The 23150-nt window shown below is 44.1% G+C and overlaps 1 long non-coding RNA gene across 1 annotated transcript in view; it reads right to left on the bottom strand.

The window, feature by feature from the left end:
• Positions 1-23150, bottom strand: part of LOC147698004 (uncharacterized) — a 189613-nt gene that overhangs the window by 26355 nt on the left and 140108 nt on the right. The window lies entirely within an intron of this gene.

Here is a 23150-nt window from a genome sequence, read left to right as displayed (position 1 = left end):
GAAATCAAAGGGCATTGGGAGAAAAAATCGGTGTGAACAAGTTCATTGATTGTACAAGTGTGAGTCCCAAAAGAATAGGATGCTGAAGGGTCAGTAGGGAAGATGTCAAATGAAAATTGAACCTGGAGCGAAAAATGGGGAAGAAATGGTAGTGGAGAGTAACGAAAAAGTCAGTGAGAACAAAGAGAAGTGATAGTAGAGACAGGACCTTCGATTAAAGATCCAATGGCATAGAGAAGATAAAACGTCTTAGTTTTGAAGGCATTTGAACTGAAACCTTTTCAGCGTTCTTTTCTTAAAAAGGTTCAGTAACAAGACCGATTTCTTAGTTCAATAGGTAAAAATGATTGTGAGTCTGTTTTCAGAATATTTAATCTCATGATGCAAGATTAAGATTTTGTCTGCTCCGTAGAGTTTGAATGTTTTGATGGTGTACGACCTTATTTGGGAGAGAGGGGTGTGGGAGAGTGAGCAGACCAAGACAACCAATGGAGTGTGAAAAAGGCCGCTTTATTGGAACAGGTGCACATTTACAAATACCACAACCTCGGCAACCGCCTAACAATCTAAAACCATAACCAAGTTTGTTTGTTTTATTTCAAATCCCCAAACCCCGCCCCCACCCCTCACCCTCCATCACACCCGCCTTCACCCGTACATATCCAAACACCTAATAAACCATACAAAACCCCAATAACATTATAACATCACATTACCAAAATCCTAATTACCAAATCCCAATTATAAACCAACTGATCCATATCCCCCGACCCATATTCTCTGAACCCAACCTCAATCTGTATAAAACTTCCCCCAACAAGATCCCACTTCACAACTAACGGGTCCAAACCTGGCCCAAAACTGACAATTACAGAATAAACCGCCACCCAGAAAGAAGTGGGGAGAAAGACCGAGTAGGGAAAGAGCCCCACCTTTCTGCCCCCCAACCACAAACACGAAATGGGGGGGGAAACCAAATGGGGGGGGGGGAAGGAAAAAACAGCAAAACAACGAAGCAACGCACTATTCACCTACAAAGTGCTGAACCGTCAAACAGCGAGACAAGACCTTGCGCAGCTCCAGGAGGTACAAATCCATCCCCATCCGAGACAAATGAACACCATCACCCCTAAAAAATTCATCCGCATCATATTTAATATCGCTGTGGACGATACGTCCAAAACCCAGGTCTCTACAGAACCTAGAAACTTCCAAATTAAGCTTTCTACGGGATTTATCAACCGCCTTCGGCTTCACAGCGTTCCTCCAAACCCTCCTGGGGACCAACTCCGTCCATAAAACATGACAACCCGACCACTGCTTATGTATCAAAGACAGATCTTTCTTCATTGCCCGGAGAAGAACAACACCCTTCACTGAACCCAAATCATTTTCACCCAGGTGGAGAACCAGCACATCAGGACAAACCCCACCTACCAACCAAGAATTGAGAGCAGGAATTAATTCTTTCCACAACATGCCCCCCTTACCTTTCCCCACAATGTTAAATAAACGTTCAATAAAACCTAACGATGAACCAAAATAACTTTGTCGAGCTTGAACTTGCGCCCGTTTAATGAACGAATGGCCCACGATCCACACCGTTAGGAAAGCAGCGTGAGGACCAGCCACGGAACCTGAAAAAGAAAACAGTATCAGACAGGCAAAACAGAAGACATAGCGCTGAAAGCAGTTAGAAGTCCAGCGCCCCAGGCCCATGATATCTTCCCTCGACCAACCCCTATGAAAAGCCTCTGTGGCCGCCCCAATCCTGAATGAGTGTGTTCCATACAGCGTATCGTCCAAGCCAATATGACGCAGCGCTTTACGCAGGACCATGTGCAATTGATAGGTAGAAACCAAGGAACCATTAATATGACGAAAAACCGGGTGATCCACAACCCCACCCAACAGCTCCTTCCAGCAGTGGGCCCAACGTAAAGGGCACGTCTCCGGAGGGGAAACCGCCTCCAACCAAACCCCCTTGCCAGTACTTCTCTGATCCGTTTTCTAATGAGAGAGCCAAACATGGACTCCCCTGACCGACAGCTGAACGTCCCCCCACAGAAGACTTCAAGCAGATTTATGTCCCAGCAGCTCAGACACCCGGAACGCACCAAAAAACATCCACACCATCAAAGTGGCAAACAAACAAGCTTCTACTCTATCAGTACATACAACTGGCAGTACAGAAATCACCTGAAACAGTTTTTGCCACGATAAAGGGGACCGAAGGGTTCGAACAGATCCCCGCTCCCGAGACCACCCTTCTAACATTCTCCTACCCAACTCCCCAGCCGACGGAGCATATCCCCACAACAGCTTCCCCATGAATGAAACACCTGCCAGCTTGCCAGCAATGGTAACTCTGGATAAATCCCTATCCATAAGACGCAAAATAAACTGAACCACATCTTCCGAGCGTTGCCAAGCCAGCTCTCTCTTACATCCACCCGACGCCAACAACTCGTTCCAGGCCAACTCATACGCCAATTTCGTGGAAGGAGCCAGGGAACCTAAAACCAATTGAATAACCCGGTGTTACCTACCGTCCACAGATGGTCCGGCATGGGAGTCGGCTCCTCGTCTGCCTCCAAAGCAAGCCCACGGAATCTCTCCCACTGTGAACGAGACGAAGCATCCGCAATGTCATTGTCCACGCCAGGAACATGCAGGGCCCGAAAGCAAATATCATACTTCAGACATCCCAACACAAACACTCTAAGGAGTTTTAGGATTTGAGGATCCCTGGCCGACTGTTTATTAATCACTTGAACCACAGCCATATTGTCAATGCGAAAAAGCACCTTTCTGTGGGCCAAATCCTGACCCCACAAAGTAACAGCCACTACGACAGGAAATAATTCCAAAAAGGCAATACTCCTGCCTCCGTTCTTCCAGTGTTCCGGCCACTGCTGGGCACACCATTTTCCCTGCCAGTAAAGTCCAAAACCCTCACTGCCTGCAGCATCAGAGAATATTTGCACATCCCAACACCAGTCCACCTCCCGACATAAAGGCACACCGTTGAAAGAATGTAAAAAGAAAATCCACATACGTAAGTCCTCCTTGACCCCCGCTGACAGCCTCACTCGATGATGTGGTAGGGAATGACCAGACAGAGCTCTACCCAGCCTCCTACAAAAAGTCCTGCCCGCCCTGACCGCCCTGCAGGCAAAGTTAAGGTGCCCCAGCAGAATTTGAATCTCCTTCACCAACACTTTTTCTTTGCCCAACATTGCTCCCACCAAATCCAGCATTTTCTGTTTCTTTTCAATGGGAAGACGAGCTTGCATCAAATGCGAGTCAAGTTCAATTCCCAAAAAAGACATGGTCGCGCAAGGACCCATGGTCTTTTCGGGAGCCAATGGTACACCCAAATGACTCATCAAGGACTGAAACGTTGTGAGAGCATCATGGCAGACCAGTGAATTTGCTACACCCACAAAAAAGAAGTCATCCAAGTAGTGTGTGACCAACTCATGTCCACTTCGTTGAGTAAAAAACCATTGCAGAAACGTACTAAAGGTTTCAAACAACGCGCAGGACATAGAGCAACCCATTGGCAGTGCTTTGTCCACGTACCATTTACCAAGGAAATGGATGCCCAGAAGACACCAGTCTTCAGGATGGACTGGAAGCAGTCGAAATGCAGATTTAATATCGCATTTTGCCATTAAAGCATCAGGGCCTGCCGTTACAACCAGTTGCATAGCCACATCAACAGAAGAGTAAGACACAGAGGCAGCGTCATTGTCAATAAAATCATTCACAGACTCACCCTCCGGCCAAGACAAATGCTGGATGAGCCGAAACTGCCCAGGCTCCTTCTTGGGGACCACTCCAATAGGGGACACAATCAAATTCACCAAAGGCCAATCATCAAAGGGACCTACCATTCTACCCTCACTCACTTCCTTGTCCAACTTTGCCTGCACAATAGCAGGATGTTCGCTTGCCGACTTCAAATTTTTCGACCAACGCCTCAAACGAGGTCCCTCATAACCTAACCATAAACCAACTTGGAAACCAGATAACAAATACGACCGCAGCTCCGCGGGCTCGTAGTCCCGTAAAGCGGCAGCCAAATTAACGACATTAACCGGTGTACGAGCCTTTGGGCCCAGCACCGGCTGATGACTTCCCTCCCCTGGGAGCTGGGGGTTGCTGTGGCGTGACAAAAGACCCCGTACTCTGCTGTGAAACTTGGGAACCTCCGGAAGGCCTGGGACCCCAACATCTGGACAAAGGATGATTTTTTCTGCCACATTGGGAACATTCGTGCCGAAACTTACAGAGTTCTCTGTTACACACCCCTTTGTTAAAATCCCAGCACGTGCCTGTAGTTGACTGCGTGGTAGAACTGGCTCCCACCCCTCCCCGGGTGGGACGAGCATGAAAGGGGCGATAAACTAAAGGAAAACCACTAGCTGTGAAAATAGTCCTACCACTAGCAGCCGAACCCATAGTATGTTGCCAAAGGTCAGTGTCCAACTCACCCCATTTCGCCTCAGGGTCCCAAGCCAGGCGCGCCCTAAACTCCTCATCATACTGAGCCCAAGCGAAATCATTTCTTGTAATTTGAGCCTTTCGAATGACATCCATATACTTGAACAATGATACGCAGCGCTCAGGAAACTTCTCACAATAGACGCTGGCATATATTAAAAAGGCCGCCGTCCAATTCTCAATATTTAACGGTACTTTAAGGCGCTTAGCCAATTCATACTCTTCCTTCTTAGAGCCTTCCTTGGCTCGAACCTCCCTGTGTAACAATTTTAGCAGTTCCACATACTCACCGTTCCAAATACGTTCTTTTGTGCTGAGCATTAAATGAGCCCCCAAGGGCTTAGTAACCCCCATATACGGCAACTTTTTAATTTTTAGCTCTTTACTGTGTAACACATTTTTAGAAGTGCCCAAACCAACAGTGGAAGTGCCACTATCCACTTTAGAGCTTGTACTTATATCATCACCGTTTGTGCCAACACCTTGGTCTCTAACAATACGACCTTTATATAGTTTACCATCACTCTCACTAGAGACCAGGTCCACACCAATACCAATAGAGACCATGTTTGGCCGCACAGAATGTACCACAGTCTCGCCTGGGCGTAATAAAGAAGGCTGACTGGATTCCGTCCTCCACTCCGTATGGGAACCGTCGTCCGCCCTCCGAGGAGCCCTCACCGAGGGGCCGAGCACTCGTGGCCTTGACGACTCTGTACGACTCCGCACCACTGGTGCCTGCAACACACTGTGAGAAACATTAAAATGCCCCCCCCAGACACCACTTCCCGTACCTCGCCCTCCTCAGGGCTGTCCTCATCATAATCCAAAATTAATGATTCTTCCAACTGGGAAGGGGTAGGTACAACCACTGATTTCTGAACTGTCTCAACCGTTTTAGACCGACCATGGGTCTTACCAGCCCTCACACTTGACCTTGGCGGGGAGGACGACTGTACCCGCCTATACGCTCCTCCGCTATTACCACTTACAACCTGTTGATTTCCTGTAAAAATTAATGCAGCATTACGACCACCACGGGGTACAAGAGAGGTCGTGCATGACCCGCTCCCATGAAAAGCGCTGGGCTCCTCCGTTGAGATTGGTAAGGTCGCGCTTGACCTGCTTACACCGCCTATGTCGAAATCCCTCGTTGGGGCCATCGTGGTCGTGCTGAACCTGCGTGGGATGGCCGCGACGGGATCCCTCGTTGGTATGGGACGTGCCGCGCCAGGCTCCACCCGCACTTCTCCTCGGCGTGATTGGGCTGCCTGCCGCCCTGCCAAGTCTGCTGCTCCCGGGCGAACTCCAACCTGCAACAAAAAAGGCCGGACTGGTGTGCCGGGTCCCTTACTAAACACAACTCTAGGAACAGAAGTCAAACCACCAACTCGACCACCAAAACCCTGACCAGCCTCTGTAAAAACCACAGAACCACCTGCGCCTTTCCTTTTTAAAGCATCACTTAGCCTAGGAGACGGCTCGCACACTTCTTCATCCGAACTAACATCCAGCAATGCTTGTATAATCTGCGACGCAGGGCCCTGAACTGACGAACCTTGAACCCTCGCTTCCTCCAAGGAGCCCCTTGTTGCAACCCCCTATCCACATTGAGTCCAGGAAACTGAAAATCCCCAGACAGCCCATGAAAAGAACCACCCTCACCAGAACCCTGCTGAAAAGCGGCATCACCACGCCCCTCCCCCCCAGAAGGGAAACCTTCTAAAACCTCTAACGGACGGAAACTCACCGCAAGAATACCCACGCCAAAAGGATCCCCTCCAAGAAACGACCCATCTACACGCCCAGCTCCCTCCACCATCCCCATCTGCGCCCATTCCCCCTCGCCCAGAGAACCACTACAAACAGAAACTGCTTCCCCCTGTTAGAAACCGAAGGGGAAAACAATAAAGGACTACTCTGGTCCCTAACCGACGCACTACTCACAACCAAACCAGAACTCTTCGAAATAACAATATCAGGCAGCAACGATAAAGGCTGTGCAATAGAAGCACCCACTGTACCCGCGTCAACCGCCACAGGAGCCGTAACTACGTGCTGACGAATAACGCTCTGAGGAGCGACAACCTCGGACACAACCTGCACCTGACCGCCCTGTAACGGTCGCGGTGCCACAGTTTCAAAATCCAAAATGGCCTCCGCCCCCCTCCACCAGTGACGTCAGTAACCGCCACCGCGGAGGCCGAAACAGAGCGACGCGTGCAACCACGCTGTCTAGAAGCACGACGGCCTCGCAAAACAGGAGCAGAGGCCGCCCTGTCGCGAATACCGACCGTTGAAACCTCCGCCGGCACAGTATGAAATTCCCCCTCCAAAACCACACCACCCAACGAGTGATCCAAATTACTAGATGGGTCCGAAGACCCTGAGTCACTCCCACGGCGAGACCTCGCACCCGCCTGCCTAGTCCTAGAACGACCCCGTTCACTTACCCCATCCTGTCTCCGATGTTTTGGGGAGAAACACGCTGCCACCACAGCCGACACCCTCACCGAAGCCTCCCGCTGGGGGCGCGGAGGCTCAGCCTGTACCCGGTCACCTATCACCAGGTCCAAACGACCCGCCTCGCTGAGAAGACGGATAGGTTCAAGTACACGATAGTCCTCTCCAGCCATGATAACCAAAAGAGAGATCACTACAAGAGGGAAGAGTAAGAATTACCAAAAAACTCTGACAAAAACTAGCTAGGAGTAAACCGGCCACCAGGTCACCTAAGCCCAAAATGGTGCCTGGAAAAAGGAGCCCCGCCCATTTATAGGCTGGGCTCCTGATCCAACCAAAAAAAGCCCAAAAGAAGCCCAAATTGAATCTGCTAGAAAGAGAGCCCCACCCAGATCTCCCAAACCGCCCGGGGGAGGAGACCTCCCAGGGGTCGGCTGCCCTCCCCCAAGCCCCCCTTGGTCCTTGTTAGCAGTTAATTCTACGTGCTAATTCGTGGAGATGTAGGAATCCAGCCAGAATCACTAGGATTTCACCTCAATGGCCATAACTGGGGAGACTTCATTATTGTTAGGTTTGGCAACCATCTCCTCTATGGTGCTGTGGTTTTGTGGACTTCTGATGATGAAGGACTAACAGCTAGATTCATCAACGAAAAATGGGCTCGTAAAGGGCCAGATTCTGAGAATCTGGCCCTTTGCGAGTGCAATTTTTGCATTTGGGATTCATCATCCCAAATGCAAAATTCGCTATTAAAGAATTCGCACATTTGCGAGGAATTGCATTTAAGGAATCTCTATTTGAGATTCCTTAAATGCAATTCATGAACTATTTTAAAATTACGAATTCGCAATTTTGGGCCGCTATTTACCGCAAGGTCAAACTTCGTGGTAAATAGCAAAAACTTAGAAAAATGCATTTAAATGCATTTTTCTAAGTTGCATGTTACATTGCATTTTTCTAAGTTGCATGTTACATACACACATGTCCTTTGGACATGAGTGTGCGCAACACCAATGTAGATTACATTTCAGGGGTGCTACAGGGTGTCCTTTGGACACCCCTGGCATCCTTGAAATCGCATCCTTATTTGCGATTAGCAATTTGCTAATCGCAAATAAGGAATGTGTAGGAATAGCAATTTATTTAGCGATTCCTACATGAATCCCGTTTTGCAAGTCCTTAATAGCGATTTCCTTAATAATCGCTATTAACGACTCGCAAAACTGCACTATGATGAATCTAGCTGTTAGTTTTCCCAGAGCTAAAGTACATTAGTTTGCAACCAATTTTTTAATTTTTGGAGGCAGGACCTTGCTTAGTTAGAAAGAAAACAAACCATTTCAATACTACACCAGCTATGCACATGCATGTTTTTAGAATCTCCAGAGGCCTCAGGTAAAACCCCCATCAACATGTTTAACAACAGGAGCGACAGGGTGCACCATGCATGAGGAGGTTGTTGTCTAGAACTATAAGAGTAGCAATTTGGGTTCAACTGCTGCTCCTGAAACCAGATCAAACAAAGAGCCTGATTTAGAACTTGGCCACGACAGATATCCCATTCGCAGACATATAAATCCCACTATATCCTATGGGATTTATATTTATATTTATATTTATATTTTGGTGGACAGGACTTCCGTCACCATTGTTGTGGAGTAACCTGCCGAGATCTAAATCAGGCCCAAAGTCTCTGAAGGTCTGAATGTGATCTGATTCTAAATGTTTTCCAATGTAACCAGAAAGTATTTTAACAGTATGAGTTGTAAACTGCATCAAATTTTCTTTGGTTTTATCACCAAGAATGTATGTTTCATATTCAACCATAAAATAAAATATTGTACTAGCAGTAAGCACCAGCCTTCAGGGCCAGGTTTATTGGCAGTTGTGGTGAGGGCAATAAATAGAATGTAAAACCTGAAATATATGAGTAAATAAGAAAATACATAATGACAATGGAAACATTTCATTATAACCCAGAGGAAAGTGGACTTGATATTACCAAGCATTTCAGCACAGTTGAAACAACAGCAAGAATATTATCACAGTCTTTCACATTTTCCCCATAATTCCATGATTCTCAATGTGTCAAGCGAATCTATGGAAACCTGTGAGTACAGGAGGGTGCCTTCAAGCTGATACAGTGTTCATGTTATCTTGTGTTCAATAGGATGAAAATATGTTTACTTCACAGGATGGCCCAAGGAAAGAGCAGAAACAATCCATGACTGGACTTCAAAATGGAGTCTAGTCCAGCTTGATTCACTGATTTCAGCAGGTCAACAAATAAGGAGGCTGTATCTCGTACATGTAGCCAATTATGGATATGCTTGGAATGATAAGTTCAGAAAGATAGATTCGGGATAATTGAAAAGTGGGACATTCACGTAGCAAATTACAGAGAAAGATTGGGATCTAGTGTTGTAACCATAAACTGAGCATCACAAATAGATTAGTATGGGCGTCAAAGAACCAGTGTAGGTTACCTTTTTCTGAATTTATGAATGTTTAAAAATGAAAAGGGTAGTAATGGGGTGAGAATACATCACTTCAGTGTGTCAAAGATACAAGAAGCATAGGACATCTGGATATCCTGTCCATGGTAGTTATGGCGTTGCCGTGAGCTGTATAACGCACCGCGAGGATCTTCTTTAATGTTATCAGAGTGTATCTTCCATCCATGACGGTCTTTATACATTCGACGCTGTATTTGGATGTCCCCACTTAAATATATTTTCTTCTCAAAAAACATTGGCTGATTTCCCTGGGCCTTATTGCCTTATTGTGTCGATGGTCCAGAGCAATATTTCCTCTACCGAAGTTGCTTCATCCCTAACCAGGTTTACGCGTGAATAAGGCGTCGCATCTAGCCGATGTGGGCCATATGTTGAGCCTTGTTCAGAAACCCCGTGCTTTTGCTTCCCCCTGACTTCATTCTCAAAGTGCCCTGAAGAAGGTCTGACCCCATATCCAGGTCTTTCACCGAAACGCACGTCGGTGCATTTTTCCAACAAGACTGGATGCTAAAACATGTTTCTGTATAAAAAAAAAATATTACAAAATTCAAAAGATACAACAATAGTAACTTCTGACAATACAGCATTGCATGGGAAATAGTGTATATAAATAATTTTTGGGTAATATGTTTGGTCATTCATGGATTCTGTGAATATTTGCCACTTGTTGAGTTGACCAGTCCTATCTTTGTTTTGTTCATGTGTTTGAATGAATGAATGTATGAGCAGTGTGCTGAATAAATTCATGATAATGTGGGGCCTTTTTTGTACAACATTTATGATGCACATGTTTCGTCTGCAGTAGTTTCTGTTATTTTAGATATATTTTTCTTTTATGTATGAATGTTATTGACTATTTATAACCACTTTATGTATATTGATATGACTGCATATTATAGATATGTACAATAAACTGAGGAAATATACTTTGACAATAGGAAAGGTAATATTCACTATGTCATATATAAGCGTCCTTAATTGCACACTTCTGTAGCCCCCCTTTGATGAGGTGACATATTTACCCGGATGTACCATGTTACAACGCATACTATTACAACTACCTACCGTTACAACGCGACCATTACAACGCATACCATTACAACGCATAGCGCTTTGAGGTGCTGGATAGTAGTAAGTATAATTTACTATTCTAACTCCAGTCCCCGTGGACCCTAGGGAAGGTGTTGGATAGTAAATTATACTTATTCCCTATCCTAGAGCGCCCCCCAGCGCAATGCGTTGTAATGGTATGCGTTGTAAAAGTCACGTTGTAATGGTAGTGCGGAGTAAAAGATGCGTTGTAACGGGTGTATACCATTTACCCTCTGTTCAAAATTGAGACTTTATGCCTTTGTAAAGAAATACGATACAGAAAAGGGGGTGGTGATGAACAGAGTGTCTGAATTAAGCAGACCACTCTTACCCAGTCCAAAGATCAGGGCTTGATCCATCACCGTTATTTATCTCACTGCACCATCCCAGCTCAGAACCTGGCTATATGCAAATCAGTCTGTCCCTGGCCCAGTGCATCATGGGAACAGGGCAGACTAAACTACCAAGCCAATTCTTCACCAGAAAGGAGACAAGCTACCGGGGACCGGTTTCTGGCATTTCAGCCGTCTTCGGCCCGGCTTGCTTGAATCCTGATGGTGCAGTGAGAAAGAGACTCATGTCTGAGTATACCCTGCCACACCTATAGTGGCCAAAAACGATACAGAAAAGGGGGTGGTGATGAACAGAGTGTCTGAATTAAGCAGACCACTCTTACCCAGTCCAAAGATCAGGGCTTGATCCATCACCGTTATTTATCTCACTGCACCATCCCAGCTCAGAACCTGGCTATATGCAAATCAGTCTGTCCCTGGCCCAGTGCATCATGGGAACAGGGCAGACTAAACTGCCAAGCCAATTCTTCACCAGAAAGGAGACAAGCTACCGGGGACCGGTTTCTGTAAAGAAATAGCCTTCAGGCAGTTGGGTTTGGTCTGTTTGTTTGTGGACTTCAGAATGGAGTCTAGTCCAGCCTCATTCGCTGATTACAGCAGGGCAACAAATAAGGAGGATATATATCATACATGTATCATATTATGGATATGCTTGGAAATGATTAGCTCAGAAAGGTAGATTAGTGATAATTGAGAAATGGAACATTCTCGTAGAGAGTTTCATAAAAAAGATTTGGGTCTAGTACTGTAACCATAAACTGAGCATGAATAGATTAGAATGAGCGTCAAAGAAGCGGAATAGGTTGCCTTTTTCGAATTTAGGAATGTTTAAAAATGAAAAGGGTAGTAATGGGGAGAGAATACATCACTTCAGTGTATCAAAGATACAAGAAGCATAGGACAAATACATAAATACTGCATGAAACATCTGACACCGTCAGTTGGGGGCTGAAGTCAGTATGAGGAGTGTCAGAAGTCTCATATCCAAGCTGATGGTTGAGCAGAGACCCTAGCACAATAGCACTGTCTTCTGATGAATATGTCCATGTTGTTTCTGGACAGAAGTAACAGAATATTTCAATGTTGGTCACTCCTTCTCCAAAGTAACCTTCATCTCGCTCCCCATCCCCTTGGCAGACATCAACTTCCTCTTTCATATCTCGTACCCAAACTGGTGCTACACTGTTAAATAGTCTGAGTGCCTGTCTATCTATATGTCAATAGTGTGCACCAACGTATATTTTTATATGATTTGATCCATATACATTTAAAAACAAAGGGGCTCATTTGAGGCCCCTTACCATGCCAGAGTGTCACTTTTTATGACATTCCGTGGTGCAGGAGCCTGCTTCATATTTACGAGACAGCATTAGGCCACCTTTTTTTGGATTAATACTGTCTCGTAAATATTGTTCCCTTTAACACAGTTTTCTGCATTAAAGGAGCGTTCAATGGGTGTTGCGGGGGCATTCCCAGCAACATCCATGGCTTTTTGACACTGCCCCAGATTTAGGAGAAATTGTAAATGTGAGGCAGCGCCAAAAACGTATGCCTCCCAGGGGAGGCGTAAGGGAGGCACAACGAGGAGAAATATCTTTATTTCTCCTTGTTTTTAATTTTTCTATGTGTGCTGCATTCTGCAGCACACATAGAAAGAGGAAAAAAACATCTTGTGACTGTTTTTGTGCAGGAATGTTTCCCTTCCTGCACAAAAATAATCATTCCCGCAGCGCAGGCATCCTTGCACCATGGTGCAAAGGTGTCGGCCTGGGTGCACGGCAGCCCATTTCTGCGCTGTTGCAGGGGAAAAGGACAGGAATGTGCCATATCTGATAGATACAGTGCATTCCTGCCCTTTTCTTTTGCCGTAGGGCAGTGCAGAAGGAAGGCCGGCAATGCTGCCCTACAGCAAAAACCTCATAAATAGGCCCTAAGCTTCATGCCAGATGAATTAGGAGAGTGGATTACGAGACAGATGAGCTTCTTCTGTGAAGGTCCCCTTGTTGAAATTGGGTTCCACTCTTTCAGTACACCCTGTTGTGGACTTTTTACTGTGGGTAAGTCTCAGTACATGTGTCTCACTCACAGTAATTGCATGGCAAATGGACTGCACATGTTTACTGCCAGTGTCCGCCTTTTAAGATAAGGCTGCTGTAGCACTGCAAGGGTGAGAGGAACTTGGATAGTTACACGTGAACATGTGTATGCACGCATGTGCACATGATTGAGGGCTGCACGTGGAAGACTACCATCATGAGCAGTCCAGTAACTGTGCACAATTAGCCTGGTGCAATGGGATTTTTGCAGGATTATATATTGACCTGGGGTAGGCCTTATGGTGTTACTGTTCACTAAAAGGGAAAGTCAGTTTGATTTACTGTTTTGTCTTTAGTGACACTTTATTCTACAAATAGGTGGGAAAATGCCTTAGACTGCAGCTTTGCTTCCCTTTGGCCTACAGAGACCAGTGGCATATCAAAATGATGTGTAACCTGTAGGGGAAAATCAAATCTGCAAGTTCCCAAAAATGTATGTACAACTTATGGGTCATCTAGAATTGTCATATTTCTCAGACTTAGCTCAGGATCAAAAAGCAGGGCTTTTGCAACCCTGCTGTGCCAGGTTAATTAAATTTCTCTCTAGCAGCAGGAACAAGGCCACCCCACTCAAAGGGAGCAAATAACAGTACTTCACTCAGCTCCTGATGAGGAATGGAGTGGGGCTGAAAGATCTACATCAACTATTCAGCTGTCACCCTATACCAGGGATGGGCCTGCCCAAACCCACTGAACAAAGGAGGGAGACCAGACCTCTGGAGCCAACACAGGAGGGGGCTCCCCTTTGTAATCTAGGTTAGAAAAGCTCTGTCAGTGATGTCAGCAAATGGCAGAGCTGAGGTCCTTAGAGGAGATGCAATTAGTGACTCCTGGATGATGCAATTTTGAACTGTCCCAACATGCTGTGCAGGAGGGTTGGGATAGTTTGGAGAGGTGACGTTGCACCCTAGGATTGGCAAGGGGTGCCTGCCTTCTGGAACTTTCCACTTATGCTTAAAAACTCTTGCAGAAGTGGGAGACTCTCTATTGCTTGGTGTTTTCTGTGCTGAACACTGGGACTGCCATGGACAACTGGAATGAGGAACCCTCCGATGCCCAGAAATTCCAAACGACTCTGCCCATTTGACCCCAGGACCATTGGCTCGCCCTTACACCCCTGGGGACCAGTTGGGGGAAAGCCCTGGACCTCTGCGCTCAGAGACAAAGACCTGGAGGAAGTCTGGCATAGGTAGCCAGGAGATCCAGCTCCCTGTGGACTACACCACTATGAATGTGGGGAGGTATACTGAAACTGCTACTGGTGGCTAGAGCTTGCCACCAGGAGTAAAATGAGTGCAAAATAATCCAAATCGGCCCAATGAGTTATGGAATTTTAAAGATTGGTGACCTTTGAACTCTTTGCCAAGCAGAGCGTGTGAGGCTTTGCCGCCCAGACACCAGTTACCCCAGGAGTGGGCCAGGGCCTGTGCTGTCAGTGCAGAGTTTAAATATTTAATTAGTCCAGGGAGGGGTCTTGTTTGGAGCCCCTCCCTGTTGCCATTATTACCCCGAGGGGTGCCCATCTTTCTAAAGATTTAATGCAAAACTGATCAGGGGCTCCCAGGACCCCAAGCACCAACAGGCCCTGTACCCATGACTGAACCACCAAGCAGATTGCTTCCTGTCCGCATGGAGTGTGGGCAGGAGAAGGAGCTGACTGGGGTCACTAGGGCATTGGGACTCCCCCGGCGGACCCCACTGCTTCACTCACCTTGGAGGTGTCCCAGGTGGGACAAGGCACCCCCCAGCAAAAAAGATTGTGGCACAAGGCTGCCTACATGCAGTCTAGCTCTTCTGAAAGCAGCGGGGGAGCAGATACTTAAATATTCACTGATTCCCAAAGGAGTGCTCCATAATGCACTGTGGGGATTGGATTTAGGGAACCAATTTCTGCTGCTTGTGGGTTTTCCCAAGATGGAGAGCCACCACAACAAGTGAAAGAGGGTGCAGGGGAGCTGCAGAAGTGCTGCAATTCCCTCCCAAGGATCCCTAGGAGTAATTTTTAGTCACTCGCCCTATGTCTGCTTGACCAGGAAACCAGGACAAATCTAAGATGTTCCTTCATGTTTCAAATTACTCTACATGCTGGAGCTTTTGCCTTACAGCTGGGAGTACAACCAGGGCCTTCTACTAGGGTTGTTTCTACTTTATCCTGAAAATGTTTGAAAAAGGCGCATGGTGTAAAGCTATCTCTAGAGGCTAAGTCTATAGTTGCATGTGTTGTATTCAAAATGTGATACTCTCTAAGGGCTGAGTTTATAATTACATTGTCATGGTTGGAATGTTTAGAAAAAAGTCACATTTATCTACAAAATAATATCTTTAACATATGGTTTGCTACTCTTGAACCTTTGACTGAGCCAGTAGACTTAGTATGTATGTATGACCCCTTAGGGTGTCAAAGTTTGATTATGCAATGTTATCTATGGTATTTTCCCTTTGCCAATGTACATATATTTTACATTACTTTGTAGTATTAAGCATTGTGTGTGTAATAAATGTACCTATCTTTTTCCTCAAGAACAAACACTGACTGGACAATCATCTATTAAGTGTTATTATTGCATGCCACCAAATGGTAATTACTAGCCCACATCCCCTCCCCTGTGTAAGCCTTGGACTGCCATCTTCGCTACCCTTAAAAAATCAAGCACTACAATTGGGTGCTTGTTTCCCAGTGAGGATAAATTGTGGATCTTTTTTCTGTCCAGGCCACACAATTAATACCCCAATTTCCTACACTCCCCATCAGTATTCCTGTGCGACTCTGTTGGCCCTAGCCATGCCTTCATTAGCCTACCATGTTTCTTCATCATCATCATCACCTAATCATGTCTTCTCTTTGGCCTCTCAAGCCCTCTCCATGGTCTCCCATGCACCATTGTTAACCGCTGCATGCCTCCTTCACAGCTTCTTGTGTGTTCCACCTCACCATCAACAACATTCACTCTTAGACAGTTACAACATAGTAGGTGCACAGTAACTATCTATAATTCCAGGTAAGCTTGGATGGCATTTTACCAGTCAAAGCTGTAATACTGTACCTGGAGTGGAAAAAGGTTTTGCAATTTTTCAGCTCGGCGTGGATGGCACTTGCTAACACTATGCTTTAAGATTTTGCTGTAAAAATGGCAAAAAAACTTTGTCACTCTCTATCTTGGCATGGATGGTACTGTGCTAATCCTATGCTTGAAAACTCTGCTAGAGAAATAGACTCTTGAGGTGAGCAGATTCTAAGTGGTCCTGGTGTTGTAGGGTGACAGATATGAATGAGCTGCTCTCCACCTAAACTCGGGAACTACCCAGTGTTCCCTGCTTCCTTTTTTGCCTATAAATATATATGTGTACTTATAATTAGGAAGGAGTTTCATTTAGTGCCTTTTGACAAATCTTCACAAAACCTTACCGAAAAAAAGTATATCCACTTCAGTTCCTTCCTCAGAAGTTTTGGGGTGCTCCATCTGGTGGAGGCTCTAAAAAAAGGAGGTCCCAAAACACCAAGAAAAATGGGGGTCCCAATCATGTTTTCCCCATGTGATTACCAATAGGAACTTTAGACGACTCTACAGCCTGAACCAAATCATACCAAATTGAGCAGAAAGCTAGATCTTTACCAAGAAAGTATACATTTTGTGCATTTTTGATAATCTGAGAGCAATTAATCTTTAATTTTATAGATATCTAGCGACGCAGAACTACAGAGGGAGTACCAAGGGAAACAATGACAAATTAATTGACTGGCTGGTTCTGTTGGACTGGGACCTGCCCTTGAGACTGAACCTGTATTTGTTTGGCCGCAACATAGAGAGAAATGTTGTGGCCTCTATTTTTAGGACCTAGGGACTCAGTCCCCGTGTCCTGAAAATTTACACAAAAACAAATATAAGGGGGTTGGGGTACCCTATTCCCCTTTCCCTTGTGGGAGGGGGTCCTAGAGGGACCTCTCAGAATTCAAAGTGCAAAAAACTTTTTGCACATCGCCGAGGACTTGTGACACTCTTGCAGTACTCAATTCAACCCCTAATGCCTACATTCAAGGAAATACTGCTAATTTACTTCAAGATTAATGCAAGATTACAGTAGGACCAAAATAAAGGAGGAAAAAAAAAAGTTGAGTGGATTTCTGTAGGTGTTGTGTGACCATGGGGGTTGGCCAGCAATGGGGCTTGGTGGTCTACAGGGGTATTGGGCACCAGGCCTTGCTCTGCTCTTTTGTGCGGACAGCTGAATTCCATGCATGGCAGAAGTTGGTCCCCCATGGGGTGTTTATTGCCCAACATCATTATGCCCACAGCCAAAGGCTATGCATGGCAGGGGGTTGTACCTGCGCTAAAACCTCTGCTGCACACTGCTAAAGACTGTGCACTGCAGGGGTTTGGATCCTTAGATATAGTAATACAATCTTATTACACAATATAAAAGCTCTAGTACTTCACTGAAGAAACCAAAGGTTACAATGCTATTATGTTAAGGTGAAAATGTAAACAAACACACAGAAATTCACCAATAAAAGTTAACTGACCTAACTATAACTTGCACCATGCAATGCTTATGATCTCACATATTACGTCGCTCATGACAGGTTCTCTGATATAATTTATAACATCACTGATGAGATATGAAATTACATCATTAATAACATCGCTGACCATGGCATGAATGGGGACTTTGGCTGCTCAGGCGATGGGAAGTGATCAGAAAACACTGTTTGCTTTGAAGATGCCATCAACCACATGCACGAACACAGCAGGTGAACAAACATATTTTGAACTTAATCTTACAAGTTAATTGGTTTGTTTTTTCTGTTGCATTAAGGGTAAGTTCATAACGGAGGGCTATTTAAGAGTTCTGAGCATATCAATGAGTCACTCCTGGTGGGTGTTGAGTCTCAAATGCAGTCATTCTATATTGCGTTCTTTGTGTGAAGTATTTTGTGAATTATGGTACTCCCCTTTCCTTTGGCTAACCTCTTCAGCTCTGTGACGAGGTAACAAATGCAATTCATGAAATTTGGCCTATTGTCTAGCTCCAAAGGGAGAGGAGCTCAGGCTAAGGGTGGCTCAAATGTTTCTGTGACATGCATAACTCTTATTGCCTATGAGCAACCTGAAGCAAGCAAGTGATCAATAAAAGAGATTTCCCGATGGTTCTTGCAACTTTCAAGAATGTTTCAGTCTACATTCAGCCAAATTCACAAATCCCTTTGCCACCTAAGTTAAACTGAAGTGGACAAATGACACACTTTACAATTTAAGTTTGAAATTTGCAAAACATGCTTTTACTAGGTATTCATGCACACTGTAACTTACAACAGTACATTGTTTTTTTAAAAATGGGAATAAGTCGGTCTCCACAGACAAGTAGTAAGCATTAGAGGATAGAAAAGCCATGGCTAGTTAGGGAACTCCTGCAAACTCTAAGGTTTGTGGGTATTCAGTCCATTCCCACCCACGATACAATCTGACATTTAATTCTGTCAAAGGCATAAGGACATTTCCCAGAGTGTGAATGGCCAGAAAATGCTCTCAGACCTTGTCAGGGTGTGGGGGAGGGATTTCTCAGTGAGGAAGAAAATGTTCTCAATGACAAAAAGAAAAAAGAAAAAATATCAAGTGCGCATGCAAACGATTATGAATATGCTTGTAAATTTACAATTTTTGGATGTTGCCAGAAGTACTCCTGAAGGTAAATTATGATTCAAAAAGTAGTAAATTTACTCCAAACATAGGTATAGATCTTCAAGAAAAAATGCAGAATGGTTCTTTCATTTCTGGACAACTGGTAGGCTTTTGAAGAATGTGTATAGATGCTGCACTATAATTTAATAAACCCTTCAGCCAAAGGAAAAGTGGGTAAATGCAAAGATGGGTTCTGGAACATAACTATAGGCTCGTTTTAAGCATGTAAGGTGTGAATGCTCAAATTCTTTGCATACAACAACATACATATTCCCATGTTCTTTATTGCTTGAAAGAAATTTCAGATGTTATAAAACAGATATCATAAAGCAAAATCTGGAAGAATGTAGAATTACAGTATTGTTCAATTTTCGGAGACTCTTGTGTGGGAAAAAATGCATTGAAAGTAATGTTTTCTTTGAAAGGTTGAAATTGTTAGAAAGCAATTTGTTTATTATCTACATTTTACAGTAAAAAAGTATATTAGCTAGCAAAAATGATTTTATGAAATATTAAGTGAAACATTATGAAATATAGTTTTAGAACTAAATATTCAATAGCAACTACATAAACTGAATCCATATTATTAATTGGATGTGGTAATTGACTTTCTGCCCCATCCTTTATGTTCATGGCACTTTGAAACTGTCCCCACTGATATGTAGTGCCTTACAAAACCACACATAAACAAATGTTTGTTTGGAAGTTGATACTGCTCTAATTGTCTACACTTAGTTATTTTAATATTGTTTTTCTGTATTCAGTTCAGTTCAAGCAAGCTTTATTCGACAATTGTCATAAAAGCACAATACATGCATTTAGTCATAAAATGTTCGTACCCTTGCTTAAAGGAAATCTATAACATTAGTCATTAAAAACTTCATAGTTTAAAAAATGCAGATGCAATAATTTCATGATGAATGTAATACAAAAAGAGAATATAAAAGCCATATCTTCCCAAATCAACCACTGATCATTTTGCTCCTTAGAGTACAAGACCACCCTAGAAACTTTGCCACTGATATGTAAACAAAGGGAATAGTACTCGTGCAGAAATCAAGTGGTTTGGTTATGTCGTCCCAATATGCTTCTAGGCCAATCACATCTTTAAAGTCTAAGAAAATCCATGTGAGCGAAAGTCGGCACTTGTCCTGAAAGACTTATATGCTACCATCTCCCAATATTTGTCCTTAAGAGCCCTCTTAGATGGAAAACTAGCATTAAGAGGATCCTCCCATAGCGCTTGCATTCCTAGTTCTCCAAGAATGCCCCTAATACCAGATAACCATTTGATTATACGAAAGGTGTCCCACTTGATAATATCCGTAAGGCCTGTGGCATATGTTCTTAATTCAGGAGTTGTCCACAGGCGCCTGCAGTATAGTACCGGACACAAATTACAAATAAAATTAATTGGCCTCATTCCTAAATCATAGAAGAGGGGACACATGGGAGTACTCTGGGGTAAATTAATAAGGTTGCGTAGGAACTCGTTCTCAGATACAGACATTTTTGTTAAATTCTCAAATCCCTAAATCTCAACGCCATAAAGGGCTGAACTAACCACCTTCGCGTCATAGACTTGGAGGACTGGAGCAATTGGCTTGGTAAATGATTTTGCATGCTCAGAGCACATGGTTCCAGCCAACTGGCGATGTTTAAGCGTTGCTTAATCTGTCTGCTGGTTCCAATGCAAGTCGTGTTGAATATTTACACCCAGACAGCTAAATGCCCTCACTTGTTCAAGCGGTACATTATTCATAAAAAGTTTTCCCTTAAAAGTTTTATGCTGATTAAAAGTCATGAATTTACTTCAAGGCCTCGTGTGGTACAGAATTCTTCAAAGATGACTAGTGCTTTCTGCAATCCACTTGGGGTCTTTGAAATAAATAGGGTGTCATCTGCAAACATTAAAACGGGTACTTTCGCCCCAGCTAAAATTGGGGCGTCAATATTGGCTGTGATCATTAATTTGGCTACGTCATTGATATACCAAGAAAACAAGGTGGCAGCTAGGACGGAACCCTGGCGTACCCCTCCCTCTACTGGAAACTGGCTGGTAACATTTCCAGGGGAACCCCAACTAATCTGTGCATAATTGTGCTCGTGGAGTCTCATGATGAATGTAAGAAGGGCACTAGGCATGCCCAAGTCATGTAAGACCAACCACAATGTAGGGCGTGTAACAAGGTCAATGGCTGCCCTTAAATCAATAAAGGCAGCATATAAACTACCCTTATCTAATTGCACTGTCTTCCAATGAAGCATTGCAAAATGTAATACTTGATCAACAGTGCTAGTGCAAGCCCTAAATCCTGCCTGGAGGTGCAATAGGATGTTCTGCTCTCGCTCCCAATCCTGTATTTTATTTAGGATCATTCTACCTAGAATCTTTTGCATTTAGTCTATCAGACTGATCGGGCGGTAACTGCCAGGGAGTGACTTATCCCCTTTTTGTAAACTGGTATTATTTCCGTGCCGTTCCATGAGTCCAGGATAGGCGCTCGTTTAGCCACTGCATTTGCTAATAGCAGTATATAACTACACCAAGAATTTTTGTAGTGCAAAAAAAGTGTCTGCTGGGACACCATCTATACCCGGTGCCCTACCAGCAACCACGGATTCCAGTGCAAGATTTTCATCCCCGATGTTAAATGCCTCTTCCGAAAAGGGTATGTAGGTGGATTGGTCTCTTATACTTGGTTCCTGACTCTTTGCATATTGGGGTTTAAAATAAGCCATCCAGTCATCCTGAGCAACCCAGTTTTAGGGGTTTTCTCGTTGACTACCACAGCCCCACTTGATTATACCCCAGAAACACTTAGAATTTTTAAGGGCACTAGCTTCCTTAAGCTCTTGCCACCTCTGGTCATCCCAGGCACGTTTTGATTGATACATTACTTTTTTATAGTCTGTCCTTGCTCAACGTACAGCACTACTAGGCCCTAGCTTTATAGCCTGCCCCAAAGCAAAACGTGCTTGCCTACATTCTTTGTTATACCAGTGTGGCAAATTATTGGGTGGTACCTTGCTTGTATGGTCTAACAAACAGGATTTTTAGTTGCTGAAAAAACGCTTCATGGGCCCTGGTAAAAGACTCTAGATCTGGGCCGCTACTAGGGATAATCCCCATCTCATTAGTTGTATGCGCTAGCTTACTGGAAATAAAATCTATATTCTCCTGGTTATCTCCCATTTGCGCCCACTTCAGATGACGCCGCCCAAGGACGCCGGGAGTTGAAGTTCCCCGAAGCTCGTCAGCAACCCAAGGGCAGCCCCAACTTGTGGCACGGCAAACAGGCGGCAGGTCCGCCGCGATGAGCCAGGAGCAGAGCTGGAGGCAGGTGAGTCAGTTTCCCGTGCAGAAGAGATGACCGGCAATAATTAGGCGTGTCTGTATTGGTTATGCATCCTTGCTCAATTTTACTATGTCTGGTTTTGGGTGTCAGACCATCAGAATGATAAAGACAATCAATCCAAAGTCCACAGTCTACACTGGGGCAATGAAGAGAGAGATTTTTTTTTCAGACCACACAATGCATTTATTGGACAATCCTTAAATAGAAAAAGTAATGACAAAAAAATGTAGTGAGTCAAAGAGGCCTGCAACAGAAACAAGAGAGGAAAGTGACCAAGGACAGAACGGAAAGCCCATGGACCACCAGGGGCAAGTGTCCTAATAGAGAGACCCGATCTTTCCAAATTATTTACTGGTAATCTTCTTGAGTGGAAAACCTAGAATGTGTCAAATAAAGGGAGTATTGGTAATGCTAAATTATGACACAGCCATCTGCCACAGTTTTGCACTAGCTGTTGTTTTAAATAGTTGATGAATTGGGGCATTTTACTGCTTTGGAAAGTAGTAAATTGCAATGTAGCAGCATAATATAACACAACCACATCCACAAAGTAACAACATCACACTTAAAACAAACCAGGGCACAACAAAACAAAGCAGTCAAAAGAGTGGCTTCAATACTACAACGACTGTTAAACACATCAACATTACAGTGAAATAAGACAGCACAAAAACACAAAAGCATATATATATATATATATATATATATATATATATATATATATATATATATATATATATATATATATATATATATATATAACACGAAAAAGCGGCGTGCTTCTGCCTCTTACACGGCGGGCGCTCGACAGGATCGCCGATCCTTAAGATAAGTCAGAAAAACTGGTATAGTCCTATTTGTAGTTTCTACAAATAGGACTATACCAGTTTTTCTGACTTATATATATATATATATATATATATTCACTGAAAAAACCATAGGTTTCACACCAGTTATAGTTAGCTGGAAATTTTACTGATATAAAACCATTGAAATTCCCACGTTATAGTTAGATGGACTCACTATAACTTGCGCGTGCAATGCACTGCTGATGACGTCACATATTACATCACTCATGACATGG

This window comes from Lissotriton vulgaris, chromosome 8, assembly GCF_964263255.1.
Source record: "Lissotriton vulgaris chromosome 8, aLisVul1.2, whole genome shotgun sequence".
In the NCBI taxonomy this organism is placed as follows: Eukaryota; Metazoa; Chordata; class Amphibia; order Caudata; family Salamandridae; genus Lissotriton; species Lissotriton vulgaris.
This window is presented reverse-complemented; position numbering and strand designations above follow the sequence as displayed.